Source organism: Giraffa tippelskirchi, chromosome 2 (assembly GCF_054371585.1).
Source record: "Giraffa tippelskirchi isolate mGirTip1 chromosome 2, T2T-mGirTip1v1.2.pri, whole genome shotgun sequence".
Classification (NCBI taxonomy): domain Eukaryota; kingdom Metazoa; phylum Chordata; class Mammalia; order Artiodactyla; family Giraffidae; genus Giraffa; species Giraffa tippelskirchi.
Window position 1 is genome coordinate 81,926,379 of NC_137276.1, and position 21,854 is coordinate 81,948,232.

A 21,854-nucleotide genomic window follows, 5' to 3' on the forward strand; every position below is an offset into this window, starting at 1 on the left:
AGAATGTCTCTATGTATAACTGAATCACTTTGTACAGCAGAAACTAACATAACATTGTAAATCAACTATACTTCAATAAAATAAATTTTAAAAAATAAAAATTATTTGACTGATTACCTAAAAGGATAAAAAATACATTACAGATAAGTTTGTTTTCTGTATAATGAGCGCTCTAAAGAGACAGTTTCCCTTATTAATAGTTAGACCACATATTATTGCACCTGTACCCAAAAAAAAAAAAAAATGGCTGGGGGCCTCCCTGGTGGCTCAATGGTAAAGAATCCACCTGCCAATGCAAGAGACACAGGTTTGATCCCTGATCAGGGAAGAAACTATATGCCACAGAGCAACTAAACCTGTGTACCACAACTACTGAGCCCATGCTCTAGAGCCCGGGAGCCACAGCAACTGAGTCCTCATGCCCTGGAGCCCGGGCTCTGCAACAAGAGCAGCCACCACAACTAGAGAGGAGTCCTCACTCTTCATAACTAGAAAACAGCTCAAGCAGCAGTGAAGACCCAGCACAGCCAAAATAAATAAATAAACAAAAAAATATATATTAAAAAATATAATGGCTGGAATCTAGTCGGTAATTTCCCTGGAGACATTAGAGGGATGGTCTATGAAAATAAAAGTGGCCAGAGCCAAGCATCCAAACTGCTGATTCATGGAACCTGGGACTTAGAAGTCACATCAGCTCTGCCAATCAGCTAAAAGGGAGAGCTGTCCCTCAGACAGACCACTGGGTCCTTAGGAGGTATCTCAATCTTAGCAGCACCAAAAGGGAAAGCTTCCTGGACCCCACAAGGAAGCACCATCACGCCACACCTGAGAGACCCCCAACATCAGCTTGGGAAGTGAGACAGCCAACAAACCATCTGAACAATCACTTCTGGACAGACCCAGCAGGGCAGAAGGAATCAGACTGGGGTAAGGGGAAAGTTCTCAGGGCTGGAGAGAAAGGACGCAAGGGGGTACTGACAGGGCCACAGGAGAAATGATCTCTGTTTTCAGGGGCCAGGATAACCTCAGAGGGACCTCGAGGAATCCATACAAAATAAAAAGAATCAGTGGCTGAATTGAAAATCCCACGAATTGCAGGCACATATAAGCCTCTCTGGCCCTGGCTTTTGCTCACTCAGCAACTGCCCATTTCAATTCTTGATCAAAACTCCTCAGACACCCAGACATGGTAGGAGATACTCAAGGAGTAACGTTAAGGATGAAAGAAAGAAATTCAGGCTCTTTTACTTGATCTATTTCCTTGTCTGCTTTTCCACCTTCTTTTTTCTACTTTCAAACCATCTTCCCAGGCTTTCCAGGTGGCACTAGTGATAAAGAAACCACCTGCCAATGCAGGAGACATAAGAGATGTGGGTTTGATCCCTGAGTCAGGAAGATCTCCTGGAGAAGGGCATGGCACCCACTCCAGTATTCTTGCCTAGAGAATCCCACGGACAGAGGCGGGCTACGGTCCAAGGGGTCATAAAGAGCCTGACAGCACACATGCACACCATCTTCCCACCCCTTACTTTTTGGCAAGCTTTCTTTGGAAAGCTCTAACTAGTCCCAACAGGGACCCAAGAAGAATGGAAACAAACCCATTTTAATGTAAGAGGTGAGTGAGGGCAGGCAGAAGAGTGCAAGAAGGAAGGTATGAAGGTGGCACTGACTATCACTCCAGAACTAAGGCTGAGAGCAGGTACAACTGGGGCAGGTATATTCCAGAGCTAAGTATGGCTCTGAGGCCAGAGAGCTTAGGTTCACATCCCAGTTCTGCTTTTTTTGCTTGTTTTGCCTTCACCACACAGCATGTTCCCTGACCAAGGGCTGAACCCTCGCCCCTTTAATTGGAAGAGCAGAGTCTTAGTCACCAGACTACCAGGGAAGTCCCCCTAGTTCTGCTTCTTATGGGCTGATTCACCTGGGGAAGTTTCAAAATTCCTCTCTACCTCAGTTTCCATATTTGTAAAATGGAAAAAATAAGAGTGCTTACTTTATATTTGGGGGAAAGTTAGTAAGTACCTAGAATAGGGACTGGCACTGAATATCCACCTCTTCCTTCTTTGTTTCTTCCTCCCAAATAAATACCAAAATGTTTTTCAAAAGAAGGTTCTACTGATCCACCCTAGGGCATGTGGTACTGAACAATTTCCTAGTACAGACTAGGATTTTTAGTTTATGTGCATGTGTGCTCAGCTGTGTCCAACTCTTGGTGACTCCATGGACTGTAGCCCACTAGGCTCCTCTGTCCAGGAGATTTCCCAGGCAAGAATATTGGAGTGGATTGCCATTTCCTTCTTTAGGGGACCTTCCCAACTCAGGGATGGAACCCGGGTCTCTTGCACTGCAGGCAGATTCTTTACCTACTGAGGCACCAGGGAAGCCCAATAATTCATCCTTATAAATGTGTGCCCTGTCCTTGGATTCACCGTGAAACCACTGAGGCTGCCCAGCTGTCTATGGACCTGAAACACAAAGAAAACAACCACTCTGCTGACCAGAATGCCTGAGTAAACCTAAATAGTAAATTCACTGATATTGCATTTTCTGGTTTTGTATTATACTTATATTCATATCATATTGTCTGGGGTGTTTTCCTTAATGGTCACATTACTTTCTCAGTGTTAAAGATGACTGTTAAGAACCATTCATCTGGGACTTCCCTGGTGGTCCAGTGGTGAAGATGCTGCACTCCCAATGCAGAGGGTCCAGATTCAATCCTGGCCAGGGAACCAGATCCCACATGCTGCAATTGAGAGTTTGAGTGCTACATCTAAAGATCTTGCATGCCACAGTTAAGACCTGGTGCAGCAAAGTAAATTTTAAACTTTAAAAAAAATTTTTTAAACTTTGAAAATCCATCCGTTTATTGGGGGAGAGAGGGCTATGTGACTCAGAGTACGAGCAGGTGAGGAACTCAGGTGGGTATTGGATTCCTTTGGCATCATATGTAATGGGGTACACCGACCTTTGGCATTGAATGTAACAGGGCACACTGACCTTTGGCATCATATGTAACAGGGCACACTGACCTATGGCATCAGATGTAATGGGGCACTGTGATATTTAGGAGCAGAGATGGCCAAGATGTGTCTTAGGAAGACACTCCCTTGGGTCCTGCTTGAATATTTAGCAGGGTCTGCTGCTCTAAGCCTCACGAACTTCTTTCAGTCAAGACTGAGTCTCTCACTGGCCCTTCTGTGTTCAAAAATCTGATGGCACAAGTGACTTTCTCTTCCAAATTTTCTACATTTTCAAGGTCTTAAATGCCCCTTTCATACCTGAAGAGTTGAATGTTTCCCACTGTGTGGGAAATGAGTTGGGAGTAAAAGAAATCATCAGAATCAATCTTGATTTTTATATTCAAGTACAATTTTAATGTGTACATTTGAAGACAGAAAACAGTAAAGGAAAGTGCACTGGAAATTCAAATCATGATCCAAGGTATTTCTCTGACACACAAATGTGTATCAATAAAAAGCAGTGCAGATGGATCACAGGAAGGAAGTCCAGCTTCTCAAAAGAGAAGTCAGACTAGTTTTGACATATAAAGACTTTGCCAACAAAGGTCTGGGCAGAGACAGGAATACTCAACACCGGAGAAAGCAGAGTACATGCCAATGGTAGGGATATGAGGAACTTGAAGCTCATGTCTGCAAAGATAACCAACCAACCAGATCTTGTGACAGAGCCCATCAGCCTGTCAGGAATATGCCAAGAGATTAAGCCCTGAGCGTTTGGAGTAGAAGCACTGACTCCAAGACCCTAGACTACCAGATAACTAACGCTAGGGAGTATCAAATAGTGAGAACTCACACAAAGGAAACCACTTGAATACAAGAACCAACATCACCCAACCACCAGTAACACGCTATGCAGGATGCCTCATTTATTTATTTATTTTTTTAATTAGTTTACTTATCTATTTTTTAACTTTACAATATTGTATTTGTTTTGCCATACATTGACATTAATCCACCATGGGTGTACATGATTTCCCCTTCCAGAACCCGCCTCCTACCTTCCCATGCCTCATTTAAACAACAAACAAAAGAAAAATACAAACCAAATTATCAGCAGACAGGATTACCTACCTCACCCATCCTTCATGAGAAGAAAAACAAGAAACAAACAAACAAAAGAAAGCACAAATCTCACTGTATATGAAGCTTATACAAACCACTAGACCAAACTTAGGAGGGCAGAAACCAAAAGAAAGAAAGAATTCAACCTTGAAGAGTGGGAAAAGGAGACACATAAGTTAAAAAAATAATGAAAAGGCAGAGAAGGAACAAACTAGAAACACAAAAGTCCAAATAAATGAAGAGAAAATAGGCAAACTACCTGAAAATGAATCCAGAATAATCATACTAAAGATGATCAAAAAGCTTGAAAACAAAATGGAGAAAATCCAAGAATCAAAGACCTAGAAGAATTAAAGAATAGACATACAGAGGCAAACAACACAATTACTGAAATTAAAAATACTCTAGAAGGAATCAACAGCAGAATATCTGAAGCAGAAGAACGAATCAGTGAGCTGGAAGATTAAATGGTGGAAATAACTTCTGAAGAGCAGAATAAAGTAAAAAGAATGAAAAGAACTGAGGATAGTCTCAGAGACCTCTGGGACAATATCAAATGCACCAACATTCGAATTATAGGGGTCCCAGAAGAAGAAGACAAAAAGAAAGGGTATGAGAAAATTTTTGAAGAGATTATAGTTGAAAATTTCCCCAACATGGAAAGGGAAATAGTCAATCAAATCCAAAAGGCACAAAGAATCCCATACAGGATAAACCCAAGAAGAAACACGCCAAGACACATGCTAATCAAACTAACAAAGACTAAACAGAAAGAAAGAATAGTAAAAGCAGCAAGGGAGAAGCAACAAGCAGCACACAAGGGAAACCCCATACGCTCAACAGCTGATCTTTCAGCAGAAACTCTGCAGGCCAGAGGAGAATGGCAGGATATATTTAAAATACTGAAAGGGAAAAATGTACAACCAAGATTACAGTATCCAGCAAGGGTCTCATTCAAAATTGATGGATAAATAAAAAGCTTTTCAGACAAGCAAAAGTTAAGAGAATTCAGCACCACCAAACCAGCTTTACAACAAATATTAAAGGGATTTATATAGTCAAGAAATACTAGAGAAGAAAAAAGATCTACCAAATCAACCCCAAACAATTAAGAAAATGGCAATAGGGACATATGTATCAATAATTACTTTAAGTGCAAATGGATTAAATGCTCCAACCAAAAGACACAAGCTGGCTGAATGGACACAAAAACAAGACCCATATATATGCTGTCTAAAAGAAACCCACTTCAGACCTAAAGACACATATAGACTGAAAGTGAGAGGATGGAGAAATATATTCCATGCAAATGGGAAACAAAGGAAAGCTGGAGTAGTGATCTTCATACCAGACAAATAGACCTGAAAATAAAGAAGATTATAAGAGATAAGGAAGGACACGACATAATGATCAAGGGATCAACCCAAGAGACATACTTAACAGTTGTAAATATCTATGAACCCAACATAGGAGCACCTCAATACATAAGACAAACACTAACAGACATAAAAGGAGAAATTGACAGTAACAATATAATAGTAGGTGACATTAACACCCCACTCTCACCAATGGACAGATCATCAAAACAGAAACTAATAAGGAAACACGAGTCTTAAATGATACATTAGATGAGATGGCTCTCACTAATCTTCAGGACATTCCATCCAAATGCAGAATACACCTTCTTCTCAAGTGCACATGGAACATTCTCCAGGATAGATCATATCTTGGGTCACAAATCAAACCTCAGTAAATTTAAGAAAATTGAAATCGTATCAAGCATCTTCTCCAATCACAATGCTATGAGACTAGATACCAATTACAAGAAAAAACTGTAAGAAACACAAACACATGGAGATTAAACAACATGCTTCTAAATAACCAACAGGTTACTGAAGAAATAAAAAGGAAACGCAAGAAATTTCTAGAAACAAATGACAATGAAAACACAACAACTCAAAACCTATGGCAGGCAGCAAAAGCAGTTTTAAGAGGGAGGTTTATATTGCTATAGCAATACAATCCTACCTCAAGAAACAAGAAAAACACTGAATAGACAACCTAACTTTACACCTAAAACAACTGGAAAAAGGAAAACAAAAAAGACCTAAAATTAGTAGAAGGAAAGAAATCATAAAGATCCAAGCAGAAATAAATGAAAAAGAAATGAAAGAAACAATAATAAAGATTAATAAAACTAAAAGATTTGATTCTTTGAGAAGATAAACAAAATTGAAAGGCATTTTTGACAAAATTAAGCCATACTCAAGAAAAAAGGAGAGAAGAATCAAATCAACAAAATTAGAAATGAAAAAGGAGAGGTTACAACAGACAATGCAGAAATACAAAGGATTATAAGAGACTATTATGAACAACTATATGGCAATAAAATGGATAACCTGAAAGAAATGGACAGAATATTAGACAGGGTCAATCTTACACGACTGAACCAAGAAGAAATAGAAATTATGAACAACCCAAATACAAGCACTGAAATTGAAGGTGTGATCAAAAATCTCCCAAAAAACAAAAGCCCAGGACTAGACGGCTTCACAAGAGAATTCTATCAAACATTTAGAGAAGAGCTAATGCCTACCCTTCTAAAACTCTTTCAAAAAATTGCAGAGGAAGGAACACTTCCAAACTCATTCTACGAGGCCACCATCACCCTGACACCAAAACCAGACAAAGAGAACACAAAAAAAGAAAACTATAGGCCAATATCACTGATGAACATAAATGTAAAAATCCTCAACAAAATTTTAGCAAACAGAATTCAGCAACACATCACAAAGCTCATACACCACGATCAAGTTGGGTTTATTCCGGGAATGCAAGGATTCTTCAATATATGCAAATCAATCAATGTGATATACCATATTAATAACTTGAAATATAGAAATCATATGATCATCTCAATAGATGCAGAAAAAGCCTTTGACAAAATTCAGCACCCATTTATGATTAAATCTCTTCAAAAAATGGGCATAGACGGAACCTCCCTCAACATAGTAAAGGCCATATATGATAAGCCTACAGCAAACACTATTCTCAATGGTGAAAAACTGAAAGCGATCCCCCTAAGATCAGGAGCAAGACAAGGGTCTCCAATGTCACTACTATTATTCAACATAGTTCTGGAAGTCCTAGCTACAGCAATCAGAGAAGAAAAAGAAATAAAAGGAATCCAGATCAGAAAAGAAGTAAGAGATGACATGATACTGTACATAGAAAACACTAAAGATAGTATCAAAAAATTACTAGAGCTAATCAGTGAATTTAGCAAACTCGCAGGATAAAAAAATCAATACACAGAAATCACTTGCATTTCTATATACTAACAATGAAAAATCAAAAAGAGAAATTAATGAATCAATCTGATTCACCATTGCAACAAAAAGAATTAAATATCTAGGAATAAACTTACCTAAGGAGACAAAAGAACTGTACACAGAGAATTATAAGACACTGATGAAAGAAATCAAAGATGATGTAAACAGATGGAGAGAGATCCCATGTTCCTGGGTAGGAAGAAGCAATAGTGTGAAAATGACTATACTACCAAAGGCACTCTACAGATTCAATGTGATCCCTATCAAATTACCAATGGCATTTTTCACAGAACTAGAACAAAAAATTTCACGATTCATATGGAAACACAAAAGACCCCAAATAACAATAGAAGTCTTGAGAAAGAAGAATGGAGCTGGAGGAATCAACCTTCCTGACCTCAGATTATACTACAAAATTACAGTCATCAAGACAGTATGGTACTGGCACAAAAACAGAAATATAGACCAATCGAACAAGATAGAAAGCCCAGAAATAAACCCATGCACCTACGGGTACCTTATTTTTGACAAAGGAGACAAGAATATACAATGGGGCAAAAACAGCCTCTTCAATAAATGGTGCTGGGAAAACTGGACAGCTACATGTAAAAGAATGAAATTAGAACACTTCCTAACACCATACACAAAGGTAAACTCAAAATGGATTAAAGACCTAAATGTAAGAAGCAGAAACTATAAAACTCTTAAAGGAAAATACAGGCATAACACTTGATGACATAAATCAAAGCAAGATCCTCTATGACCCACCTCCCAGACTAACGGAAATAAAAACAAAAGTAAAGAAGTGGGGCCTGATTAAACTTAAAAGCTTTTGCACAGCAAAGGAAATTACAAGCAAGGTGAAAAGACAACCCTCCGAATGGGAGGAAATAATAGCAAATGAAACAACTGACAAAGGATTAATTTCCAAAATGTACAAGCAGCTCATACAACTCAATGCCAGAAAAACAAACAACCCAGTCAAAAAGTGGGAAAAAGACCTAAACAGACATTTCTCCAAAGAAGACATACAGATGGCTAACAAACACACGAAAAGAAGCTCAACATCGCTCATTATTAGAGAAATACAAATCAAAACTACAATGAGATATCACCTCACACGGGTCAGAATGGCCATCATCAACAAGTCTACAAACAATAAATGCCAGAGAGGTTGTGGAGAAAAGGGAATGCTATTGCACTGTTGGTGGGAATGTAAATTGATGCAGCCACTATGGAAGACTATATGGAGATTCCTTAAAAACCTAGGAATAAAAACCACCATATGACCCAGCAATCCCACTCCTACGCACATACCCTGAGGAAACCAAAATTGAAAGAAACACATGTATCCCATTGTTTACTGTAGCACTATTTACAATAGCTAGTACATGGAAGCAACCTAGATGTCCATCGACAGATGAATGGATAAAGAAGTTGTAGTACATATACACAATGGAATATTACTCAGCCATAGAAAGGAATGCATTTGAGTCAGTTCTGATGAGGTGGATGAATCTAGAACCTATTATACAGAGTAAAGTGAGTCAGAAAGAGAAAGAGAAATATTGTATTCTAATGCATATATATATGGAATCTAATATGAAAAAGCTGGCTTAAAGCTCAGCGTTCAGAAAACTAAGATCATGGCATCTGGTCCCATCACTTCACGGGAAATAGATGGGGAAACAGTGGAAACAGTGTCAGACTTTATTTTTTGGGGCTCCAAAATCACTGCTGATGGTGATTGCAGCCATGAAATTAAAAGACGCTTACTCCTTGGAAGGAAGGTTATGACCAACCTAGATAGCATATTTAAAAGCAGAGACATGTCTAGTCTAGTCAAGGCTATGGTTTTTCCAGCGGTCATGTATGGATGTGAGAGTTGGCCAGTGAAGAAAGCTGAGTGCCAAAGAATTGATGCTTTTGAACTGTGGTGTTGGAGAAGACTCTTGAGAGTCCCTGGGACTGCAAGGACATCCAACCAGTCCATCTTAAAGGAGATCAGTCCTGGGTGTTCATTGGAAGGACTGATGTTGAAGCTGAAACTCCAATACTTTGGCCACCTCATGTGAAGGGTTGACTCATTGGAAAAGACCCTGATGCTGGGAAGGATTGGGGGCAGGAGGAGAAGGGGACGACAGAGGATGAGATGGCTGGATGGCATCACCGACTCGATGGACATGGGTTTGGGTAAACTCTGGGAGTTGGTGATGGACAGGGAGGCCCGGCATGCTGCGATTCATGGCATTGCAAAGAGTCAGACACGACTGAGCGACTGAGCTGAACTGAACTGAAAATGGTACTGAAGAACTTATTTACAGGGCAGCAATGGAGAAACAGACATAGAGAATAGACTTATGGACATGGGGAAAGGGGAGGAGAGGGTGAGATGTATGGAAAGAATAAAATGGAAATTTACATTACCATATGTAAAATAGATGACCAACGGGAATTTGCTGTCTGGCTCAAATAGGTGCTCTGTATCAACCTAGAGGGGTGGGATGGGAAGGGAGATGGGAGGGAGGTTCAAAAGGGAGGCTGATTCATGTTGAGGTTTGACAGAAAACAGCAAAATTCTTTAAAGCAATTTCCCTTCAATGAAAAAATAAATTTAAAAAAAGGAAAAAAAAGCAATGCAATATAAAGGCAAACACAACTGGGGCATCGACTGGCCAGGAGATCACAGAATGGAAATCTTGGTTTGTCCCTCTGCACATGTGCAGCCCAACCAATGACTATTAACATCACTGGTCTTAGACACACATGGAATATTATCATAGTTGGTTTAAAAAAATAAATTTCCAGAAGGAGTAAACTAAAATATTTTACTTAAACCCATATCCTTCCTGTCAAAAGAATTTAAAGTTGCTCTAATTGTATTATAGAAGACATTAAAAAAAAAAAAAAAAGACATTTCCTTTTGTCTTATCCTTTGCAATCTCTTATACCAGAGTTTCATGAGGATCCCTGAAAAACAGAAAGGATTAAGTAGAAATCTATGTAAATATACCAGAGACCCAGAGGCCAGACTTCCAAAACATAATTCCTTCTTTTTTAACCTGATTTAAATAATGGAATAGATTTCAACAGTCACCCAATAAGAGAAAGTCAGTCCTGTCATCTGGGGTTCATTTCCTAATTAACAGTTAATACACAAGAACAAAGAACCAGACAGGATAGATTCTCCCAGATTCCTTAACTCAAAAAGCTCAGCCTCTTCCCAACTCCAGGCCTGTACCATTTTTCAGAGTTTAGCACTGATGGAAAAGGGCAACCTGGCAGCTCTAAAGAATTCCACTCTCTATTTATTTATCTACATAAGGGACATAGTTTGGATCCTTTATACACCGGAATACTTGAATCATACGGGTTGGAATACAAGTCATCCAGAAGTTGAGAAAGAAAAGAAAATATATATTCAAGCTAAAATGGATCCAATTTTAAGAAGGCCATTAGCCCCAATTTTAGTAAAGTTTTGAACAAACAGGCTGGACTAAAATAGAATTAAAGTCACAGGGCAAGTGAAAAGCTTTCACTTGGGGACACTACCCCACAGCAGACTGCAGGACAGATCTTCCATCCAATTCCTTCTGGGTGGAAGACCTCTGATGCAACCCAGTTTAGGAGAAAGGCTTTCTGGACCACAGCCTGCAGATTTAAACGGGGCATGAGACATTGCACTCTAGTGGCAAGGTCACAGAAGGCAAGTTCCAAACAGACTGGAGAGCTCCGTCTGTGCTCCTGCAGAACAATCATCTCCGGGCCAAGTGGTGAACTCTTTTTTTCATTATTTTTAAAGATTTTCTTGAGGTGGGCCATTTTCAAAGTCTTTATTGAATTTGTTACAATATTGCTTCTGCTGTTTATGTTCTGGCTTTTTGGCTACCAGGCATGTGGAATCTTATAGCTGCCTGACCATGGATCAAACCCACACCCCTTGCACTAGAAGATGAAGTCTTAACCACTGGACAGCCAGGGAAGTCCCTAAATGGGATTTAAGTAGCCTTTGTTTTACAGTTAATTATCTTCAATTTTTTTTTTTTCTGAAGCTGGTTACAGATGGTAAGACAACTAACACAAAAGTCAAACTCCTCCCAGATACTATTAAAAAAACGGTTACAAAAATAAGATGCCAATGTATTAAATATCTTCCTTTGCCAAAGGCAAAGCTACTCAGGGAAATTAGAATTAGAATTGAAAATAATGTAGCCCCAAATGTTTGTTTCAGAGGCTGTAAAAAATCCATTCCCACAGAAAGAAACCATAAACTCGAAGTGTTCACTTCTGCTTAAACAAAAAAAAGGAAGAAGAAAAGGTTCACAGTTTAGAAATAACACATGTACACCCATGGCTGATTCATGTCAGTCAGTCAGTTAGTTCAGTCGCTCAGTTGTGTCCGACTCTTTGCGACCCCATGAACTGCAGCACGCCAGGCCTCTCTGTCCATCACCAACTCCCGGAGTCTACACAAAACCATGTCCATCGAGTCGGTTATACCATCCAACCATCTCATCTTCTGTCGTCCCCTTCTCCTCCCGTCCCCAATCCTACCCAGCATTAGGGTCTTTTCCAATGAGTCAACCCTTCGCATGAGGTGGCCAAAGTATTGGAGTTTAAGCTTCAACATCAGACCTTCCAATGAACACCCAGGATTGATCTCTTTTAGGATGGATTGATTGGATCTCCTTGCAGTCCAAGAGACTCTCAAGAGTCTTCTCCAACACCACAGTTCAAAAACATCAATTCTTCGGCGCTCAGCTTCCTTCACCGTCCAACTCTCAAATCCATACATGACCACTGGAAAAACCATAGCCTTGACTAGACGGACTTTTGTTGGCAAAGTAATGTCTCTGCTTTTCAATATGCTATCTAGGTTGGTCATAACCTTCCTTCCAAGGAGTAAGCGTCTTTTAATTTCATGGCTGCAGTCACCATCAGCAGTGATTTTGGAGCCCAAAAAAATAAAGTCTGACACTGTTACCACTGTTTCCCCATCTATTTCCCATGGAGTGATGGGACCAGATGCCATGATCTTGGTTTTCTGAATGTTGAGCTTTAAGCCAACTTTTTCACTCTCCTCTTTCACCTTCATCAAGAGGCTCTTTAGTTCTTCTTCACTTTCTGCCATAAGGGTGGTGTCATCCGCATATCTGAGGTTATTGTTATTTCTCCTGGCAATCTTGATTCCAGCTTGTGTTTCTTCCAGCCCAGTGTTTCTCATGATGTACTCTGCATATAAGTTAAATAAGCGGGGTGACAATATACAGCCTTGACGTACTCCTTTTCCTATTTGGAACCAGTCTGTTGTTCCATGTCCAGTTCTAACTGTTGCTTCCTGACCTGCATACAGGTTTCTCAAGAGGCAGGTCAGATGGTCTGGTATTCCCATCTCTTTCAGAATTTTCCACAGTTTATCGTGATCCACACAGTCAAAGGCTTTGGCATATTCAATAAAGGAGAAATAGATGTTTTTCTGGAACTCTCTTGCTTTTTCGATGATCCAGCGGATATTGGCAGTTTGATCTCATGTCAATGCATGGCAAAAACCACTACAATATTGTAAAGTAATTAGCCTCCAATTAAAATAAATAAATTAAAAAAAGAAATGACAGAGAAGAAGCAGGAGTATCTCAAGTATAATGACAAGAACTAGAGAAAAGAGTTCCATGTGATTTAATCCCAAACAAAACAAGTCCAGGAAGAGACTTCCCAGCCTGGCAAGTGGACAGCAAAGGGCACTGTTCCTTCAGTGGAAAGTATTTGAAACAGGGCATTGCTTAATGTCATAAACCAAAAGGTCTGTCCCTTCTGTTGCAGGAAGAGATTGTCAAATTCGGTTTTTATTCTTCCATTCCATAAATCCAAGACTGTGGAAGTCTATGAAAATACAAAATAATTTTCAGGATTCCAGGAGCCATGACCTTCACCATTTTCCCGTGACAGTTTATAAGTCCAATGCTTCATAATAATTTATTTGAAGACACAGACCTCTGCATGAAAAAGGAAAACTATTCTAAGTAGAACAATTCATGTGAAACCTAGTTTTCTCAGGGCACATGCTGTCCCTCCTGCCCACAATGCTCGGGGTTCAAGGTCAATCCCAAGTCTACTTCCCTGTATATATGTAGCTGACACCCTTATTTATCTCGTGCTAACTCCTCTTTCCTGAGATGTTGCCTAAGCCAGACTAAACCATGCGATGAGTAGCTTATTTCATGTCTATTTCATACCCACCCTGTTTTCTGATTGGTCTCCTTGGTATATAACTTCTCCCCAGCTAAGAACACTGTGGGGCAATGGTTAGTTGTTAAAATTTCCCAAAGCGTTCACAGATAGAACACAAAAGGTTAGCTCTTTGATCTCCAGTTACCAGCCAGCGGGATGCACTACAGTTTGTCGACTGGGCATTTCCTTTTAGTGAGAAAGATTTCAGTGGTCCTGCTGTCAGCTAAAAGTATGATAAATAAGCCTTTCATTTTCGATAATACGTCTCGGCTACAGAGTGACTTCAGGCATGGTCCTAGCAAAACATTACACTTTTCTTCAATGCGTGGAAGAAAGAGGGACCCTTAATTTTTAGGTTGGAAGAGGGCTGCCTGGCTCCACAGAAGCTGCTGTGGAAGTATGTGGTACAAGCTTAGAGTATTTACAGTATTCAGTGGGAGACCATATTCTAGAATTATGCAGTATTCAACTCTGACTTACATAATTCGAAGTTCCATAGCTGAAGCCAAGGCTTGGCTTCCCTTAACAAGACAAAATGATTAAATATGTAAACTAGATCTTAGATACTCTTGATACACTGTTGTCTCTTTATTGTCTCTAAAACATTAAAAAAAAAAAATACATACTGGCAGAAGAGGCTCACTACCTGTATGGTGTTATTTTTAACACTGTAATCTCCTAAAGGCATGCTCCAGTGGCAACCCCAGCTCACTTGCCATCTTGACTGTGTGTATATAGTTCTCTTTCTGGATCTGTTTCTTCTCTCAGCCCCAGCCTCACAGTGGGGTCTCTCCTGCACCCCAAAACTTCCTTTACATGCCCTCAGCTTGCCCCTCTCAGGTGACCCACTCCACACTAATGCTCTCCAACTAAGGAAAGCTGGACCATCACTCTGCTTCCTTTCTCTACTGCCAGCCCACTGAAACCACCTGTCCAGTCCCTGAATCCACAGGTGGGGAAGAAGAGTGGAGTGAAACAAGTCTGAAGGGAACTCCACCTCCCCCATCCTTTCTCTAGAATTTGGGGTGGAGGGTATTTAGCAAAGCAAGAAACGTTGGTAGTATTTCCAACATTTTCATTTGCAACTAGACTCTGAAGAACGTACTTAACTCCTCTGATTCTCAGAAGTCTCACCTATAAAACTAGGATAACATTTAACCTCATGAAGTTGTCTGAGGTTTATGCAACATAAGCCCTATGACATGCTTAGCACGTCATAGGGTTTTAGTGCAAGGCACCCAAGAAGAACTCAAAACATGGCATCTGAGGTTATGTGCAACTGTCGTTTGGAAAGACAAAAACAAATGATGCATTTCTAAAACTATAGGATGCTTGATATAAAGTGAAGTCACTCTGGTAATTAATATGTACTGGGCACCTTCACTGCTATGGTTTGATGTTTGCATTCCCTTCAATTCAGTTTGAAATCCTAACCCCCAAAGGTGATAGTATTAGGAGGTGGAGGTGATCAAGTCATGAGGGTGGACCCCTTATGAATGGAATTTGTTGTTGTTTTTGAACAATCACTAAGTCATTTCTGACTCTTTGCCACCCCATGAACTGCAGCACTCCAGGCTTCCCTTTCCTTCACTATCTCCCAGAGTTTGCTCAGATTCATGTCCATTGAGTCAGTTATGTTATCTAACCATCTCATCCTCTGCTACCTCCTTCTCCTTTTGCTTTCAATCTTTCCCAGCATCAGTCTTGTCCAGTGAATTGGCTCTTCACATCAAGTAGTGAAAGTACTGGAGCTTCACCTTCAGCATCAGTCCTTAGGATTAGCACCCTTATAAAAGAGACTTCAGAAGTTCCCTCACCCTGTGACATCACAGTGAGTAGGTGCTGCCTATGAATCAGGAAGCAGGTCCTCACCGGACACCAAAATCTGCAGGAGACTTGATCATGGACTCACCAGCCTCCAAAACTGTGAGAAACAAATTTCTATTGTTCATAACCCACCCAGTCAGTAGTGTTCTGTTACAGCAGCCAGGATGGACTAAGTCTTTTGCATTCAAGGAGTGTTATCAAGAAAGAGTAGGAGTGACAGAGTGACTCTTAGGAACTGGAGCTTCAAGAGCAGCCCGAGTCTTGACAGGCAAGGAATCCCTGTGGTCAAAGAGAGGATTCAGTTCTTCTAATGAGTGAAATTAATTGTGAGGACGTCCTTGTAAGTGAGATAATTTGTGTGTGGCTTGTATTTGTCCCGACCTGTCCTCAAAAAAGGAAAAATTACCTGCGTTCCTTGCCCATAAGGAATTTATTACCTAGTAGGTCTGTGACATACAGAATACACTTTAAAAAGTGCACAAGAGAATTTAGAGATCATATAGAAGTTAAAGCACAAACTCAGTACAGCTGAGCACCCACAGAACCAGTATTAGGTGGCAATAACAAAAGAACTTTCCACGGGGTTCCTATATGTAGCAAGCTTCCTCCTAAGTGCATTTCAGCTGTATGCTGTTTTTTTTGTCATTCAATTCACCCTTTCAGGAACACCCTATCTGTAAAGCCAGCTGTATTCTTCTCCATGCAAAGGCACAGAAGTGGAAGCAGAAGAATCACAGAAGGAGGTTGCCCAGCTCCCCTGTCCCACCAGCCCCTCCAAACACAGGCTCCCCCAGCTGCCCTCCCTGCTGCTGACCAAAACGCATCCACTCTTGTCACTAGCTGGAGTTCACAGATTCACCCTGCAAATATCCAGGACTCCTGCTTTCCCCGCTGCTTCTATGTCCACACCCTGCCCTGCCCCAACTTTGGTACAACACACTTTAAGTTGAACTAGACTGCTGTGGTGTGAGGAGGAGAATCGCAGAAAACTGTCACAGACAAATCATCCAACTTACAGGGAAGTCACGACAATCAGTGTTGACAATTTGCTCAACAAAAGAACTGAATCATCTCTCTGGCCACTGGGATTCCCTGCCTGCCAAGACTCTGGCTGCTCTTGAAGTTCTGATTTCTAAGAGTCACTCTGTCCTCCGTACTCCCCGCTCCAAACCCCAAGCTAATTTCCACTTCCGCCTCCAGTACAAGACTGAGCACTTTCCCCAGAGTCCATGGTCCTGGCAAAGCAAGGTGATGTTTCTATATGGCCCCTGTCCTCAAGGCTGACACTGCTCTCTTCCTAGTCACCAAAGCCCAGCTCAGAGTCAGCCCAGACTCCCTACAGAAGCTCCCTGGGGTGGTCGCTCTATCATGTCTCTCTGAAGCACTTTTGATCTCCCATATCTTTCATCTCTCTCCTGACTGACTGCCCAGGCAGCTCCATGTCATGAACGAATGAATCATATACCCTCTTTTTTATGTTCTGAAGTCTTAAAGTCTCAGTTTTTTCTTAGCTCCCTCCCCAGGGCACCATCATCATGGGCTCCCAATTGTAATAGGAAAGAACAAATCTGACCCCATATTAGATCTGTTTCTTTCACTTTAACCTCTGTATTCTATCGCTTTTGCTACAAGTTAAGAATGTTGCCTACAGGGCTTCCCAGGTGGTGCAGTGGTAAAGAATCCGCCTGCTAAGTGGGAGATGCGGGTTTGATCTCTGGGTCAGGAAGATCCCCTGGAAATGGCAATCCACTCCAGTATTCTTGCCTGGAAGATCCCATGGACAGAGGAGCCTGGCAGACTAGTCCATGGGGTCTCAAAGAGTTGGATACAACTGAGCATGCACACACATCCCCACCAAGAAGGCTGCTATAGTTTGAAATATACAGGATAACCCATTCTCAAGGCTTTGACTTTTAAGGGTATAACACTTTTCCATTTGCACAGAGATTAAAAGTTGCAGAACACACAATAACATTTCTCTTGTTGAAGGTTCACAGGAACATCATGACCAGGCCCATGTGGATAGCTGCAAGAACAAAGGATTACCATACCAAGATGTTTGCAACAATCAACCACACCTCTCCCTCACTTTACATTTAAAAGTTCTTTGCTAAAACCCTTGGGGGAGTCCAGGGCTTTGAGGGACATGAACCACCTGTTCTCCTTGCACTGCCTGCAATAAACCTTTCTCTGCTCCTATTGTTTGGCCTCACTGTGCGTTAGGCATACAAACTTGCGTTCAGCTTAACACTACCATCTAATCCAAAGTCACTACACATTTCTTAAAGAGCCTCCAGTCTCAGCTGTTGGATCGTTTCTACTGAAATTATCTTAGAGAACAGTGCAGCCTAATATGGGAGCCACTAGCCTAATGTGGCTATTTAAATTCAAATTAATTCAAGTTAAATAAACTTTAAAAATGCAGGTCTTCAGTGGCATTTGCCACATGTCAAGGACTTAAGAACCACAGGAGGCTAGTGGCCGCAGTACTGGACAGTCCAGATAAAGGACATTCCAACCATCACAGAGAGTCACAGAAGATTGGAATAGACACATATACTGCTGCTCTGCCACAGTCACATGGAGGGAAGAGTCCAATTTGGTTACAGTGGGATTTATCCAAAAATGTGAAGGAATAGAGTTTTGAACTAGGTTTTTAAATCATGATAACACTATTTTATGTCTATATGATATTTTGCATATATAAGAATTTTTTACATATATTTTTCAAAGAACATGATTTCAAACGGAGTAACATTGTCTACGGCATAATCACATATACAAAGACACACATGAGGAAATGCAAAGTCTGAGAAGTCAGCAGAACTTCTCTCTCAAGCAAAAAATTTTCTTTGATTTGCAGGACTTTTAAGGTTTCAAAAAAGCCAGTTAGATTCTGTTTAAAGATATTTCAACTTGCTTTTATATTCCTTAATTTGACCTTAACAACACTCTGTGCTGCTTCTGGATGACACTTAACCCATTGTCAACCCAGACAAGGACAGACCACATCCCATTACACAAATCTTAATGGTCCATCTTTGCTATAAGGACTCCCTTCCCAGGAAATCAGTATTATAAAGGTGCTTCAGGGCATTTTAATCAAGCACCTGTCATTTCAGCTATATTCATATGTCAAATCAAGACCAGAGAGGGTAAGGGAAAAAACAATACAAAATAAAAGGAAAAAAACACATGTACACCAAAAACATATCTCCATTTTTAATCCATCCCCTCTCCATATTTCCATCCTCTTAGCCAAGAACCAAAGTACATTTAAAAGTCAAATGAGAAACTGCACTTCACTTGAAGATCAGAGGAAACAGTCCTTTTTAACCAAAGGTACACAGAATCTCAGCCATTCAAGCAGGTTGCATCGACTATTCCTATCACAATATCCTACTTCCGTATCCAACTGTAGGCTCTCATTGTCTCTGTAGCAAATCACCAGAAACACCATCACTTAAAACAATGCAAATTTGTTATCTTATAATTCTGGAGGTTGAAAGTCTAAAATGGGTTGGCAGGGCTGCACTCCTTCTCAAGACTCCAACAGAGAATCTGCTGGCTCACGGTCCCTTCCTGCATCTTCAAAGCCAGCAGTGCAGCGCCTTCTAATCTCTCTCTCTCCAACTTCTGCTTCCATTATCACATCTTCTTCCCTAACTCAGATCCTCCTGCTTCTCTCTTATGAGGAATCTTGCAATTACACTGGACTCACCCAAATAATCCAGAATAATCTTCCTATTGTAAAATCCTTAACTTAATCACATTTGCAAAATCTCCTTGGTCTATAAGGTAATATTCACAGGTTCCATAGATTAGGACATGGATTTTGGCGTGAGGCCATTATTCTGTCTACCATATGCTACCTAATTAAGAGCAACATTCCAAAGTTCTATGGATTAATTAAAAATTCATTATATAGTCTCACCAACTGAAGTTTCATATCTGCATTACGTACTTGAATATCAGAGAGCATACAATGGGAATAGTTACAGAATAATGTTAATTTATTTTACTAAACTATTGACTAGTCACCTTTTTATATTTCTTAATAAGACAATATGCAATTATCATTTGCAAGAACTAGTGTGGATTTCACTATACCTTTGAGGGACTTCGGTGATAAAAAATCTGAGGTTGTACATAAACTTGAGTTATTTTAGTTCAACTCGCGTTTAGCAGCTTATTTCTTTAAAAGTATGACACTTTTTGTTACTTTTTACTAGTTCATTACCTCCAAGTGACAAATCTGAACTAGTACTAGAGTGAACAAATTATTTCCAACATAAATATATTCAAAAGGAATGAAACAGCTTATGGAAAGAAATGCTTATTGTTTTCACACTGCCACCTTATTGGTGTGCTTAGTCGCTCAGTCATGTCCAACTCTTTGCAACCCCATACACTGTAGCCCGCCAGGCTCCTCTGTCCAAGGGGAATCTCCAGGCAAGAATACTGGAGTGGATTGCCATGCCCTCCCTCAGGGGATCGTCCCAACCCAGGGATCAAACCCAGGTCTCCGGCATTGCAGGTGGATTCTTTACCATCTGAGACACCAGGGAAGCCCACCTTATATGGAAATGCATCTAAAAATTTGACAGAGCAGTGGGAGAGAGGCTCAAGAGGGAGGGGATATATGTATACATATTGCTGATTCATGTGGTTCTACAGCAGACCATAACACAACACTGAAAAACAATTATATTTCATTTTTTAAAAAATTTTTAAATAAGAATCTGACAAATGCCTGAGAAGAAGTTGACTTATTCTCATATATGCCTACCAAGATGTTAACTTTCTTCATTTACATCTATGAAAAATTAGCCTGAGATCCATTATGGAATAAAGTTTCCCATTTAAGAATGGGTTAAGTGGAAGGCAGATGAAACGAGCAGAATGAACAGAGATCCCCTGAGAGGTCTGAATACTTAAAGGGAAGACTCAGCTGGTGAAAAGGGCACAAAACAAGAGGGTGCTTCTCCATGCATTTGGGGCTATTTTTAACCCAAGGATGAGCAGTTCAGCTTCATAGGATCCTCACAGGTTTGGCTGGCTAGATGGGAGCAAAAAAAAAGGCTTTTCCTGTTATAGTACAAACTCAGGCAAGAAAGGGTTATTCTGGCTTTATAAATAATAGAAACACTGAACTGAAATTCAATGAAAAGCTGTCTCTTACAATACTGTCTTGTTACCTCTTTCAAATGCAAGATAATATGAGCCTTATCTTGTATTATCACAGGACAGCTTAATCTAAACATGTCTAAGTACCATGAGAAAAATATTACCTACCACAGATTCAAGACTGGAGAGAATTAACTTGAAGGGTAGAAAACTTACTTTACCCTCTGAATATTTTCTACAACATAAAACCAGTGCAGGTTAATTTGTGAGGTCCTAGTGTCATCTTTTGCAAGTAATGGAACCCCAAAACATGAAAGAATGATAAGTCATTGCTTCACAGCCTCAGAAAAATCAGGTACAACAACGATGCCCCTGGTTTGGGTTTTAGTTTGGTTTTATCTTGTATGGCACAGGAGTTTGGGGCGAGAGGCTGTAAAAAGCATTTATTTCAGCAGCCATCCAACATCTACTGACATATTTGTTGAAGGAACCTAAGAAGCGGGTCCACTCTTGCAAGGAAAAGTTCACGAAGGAAGGGACAGAACAGGAACCTGCTCCCCATCTCTCCTGATCAGGCACTGAGGCTTAGAAGCAATGCTCACAAAGTGTGAGATGGCGGCCAGGAGGACCTCACTAACTATCTGCATTTTGCCCAAATATCAAAGGAATGCACACATGCCAGGCACATAAGCCAGGTAAGGCTTTGGACATGGCCCCTCCCAAGCACTTTTAAGTTGGGAAGAATAAACTCAGTGAGTAGCATGTCTCCCATCTATTTACATCAGTTTTTAGCATTCTCTGGAAAACTGAAAGGGCAAACACGGCCATCACTCCATTTCTAAATTTGAAGGTGGACATACTTCTCAGTTGGTGCCAACAGACACCGAATATCCTGTATACGAGGATATACAGAAGACTTAAGCCAACATTCACAGAGAAACAAGGGGGTGAAGAGTGTCTTTTTAAAGTGCTCTAAACATGGATGGAGGCTTCCCAGGTGGCTCAGTGATAAAGAATCCGCCTATCAAACAGAAGACGTGAGTTCGATCACTAGGTGGGGAAGATCCCCTGGAGAAGGAAATGGCTACCCACTCCAGTATTCTTCTCTGGAAAATCCCAAGGGCAGAGGAGCCTGGTGGGCTACAGTCCATGGGGTCGAAAAGAGTAAGACACGACTTAGTGACTAAAACAACAACAACAAAACATGGATGGACCCAGAGCATGTCATACTGAAGGAAGTAAATCAAAGAGA

At 40.5% G+C, this 21,854-nt stretch overlaps 1 protein-coding gene and 1 non-coding gene across 2 annotated transcripts in view; one reads left to right on the plus strand and one right to left on the minus strand.

The window, feature by feature from the left end:
- The window catches only part of RYR2 (ryanodine receptor 2), an 849,571-nt gene that overhangs the window by 781,386 nt on the left and 46,331 nt on the right, over positions 1-21,854 (minus strand). The window lies entirely within an intron of this gene.
- TRNAG-CCC (transfer RNA glycine (anticodon CCC)) lies at positions 2,664-2,735 on the plus strand. The gene has a single exon. It is a non-coding gene; the product is annotated as a tRNA-Gly (tRNA).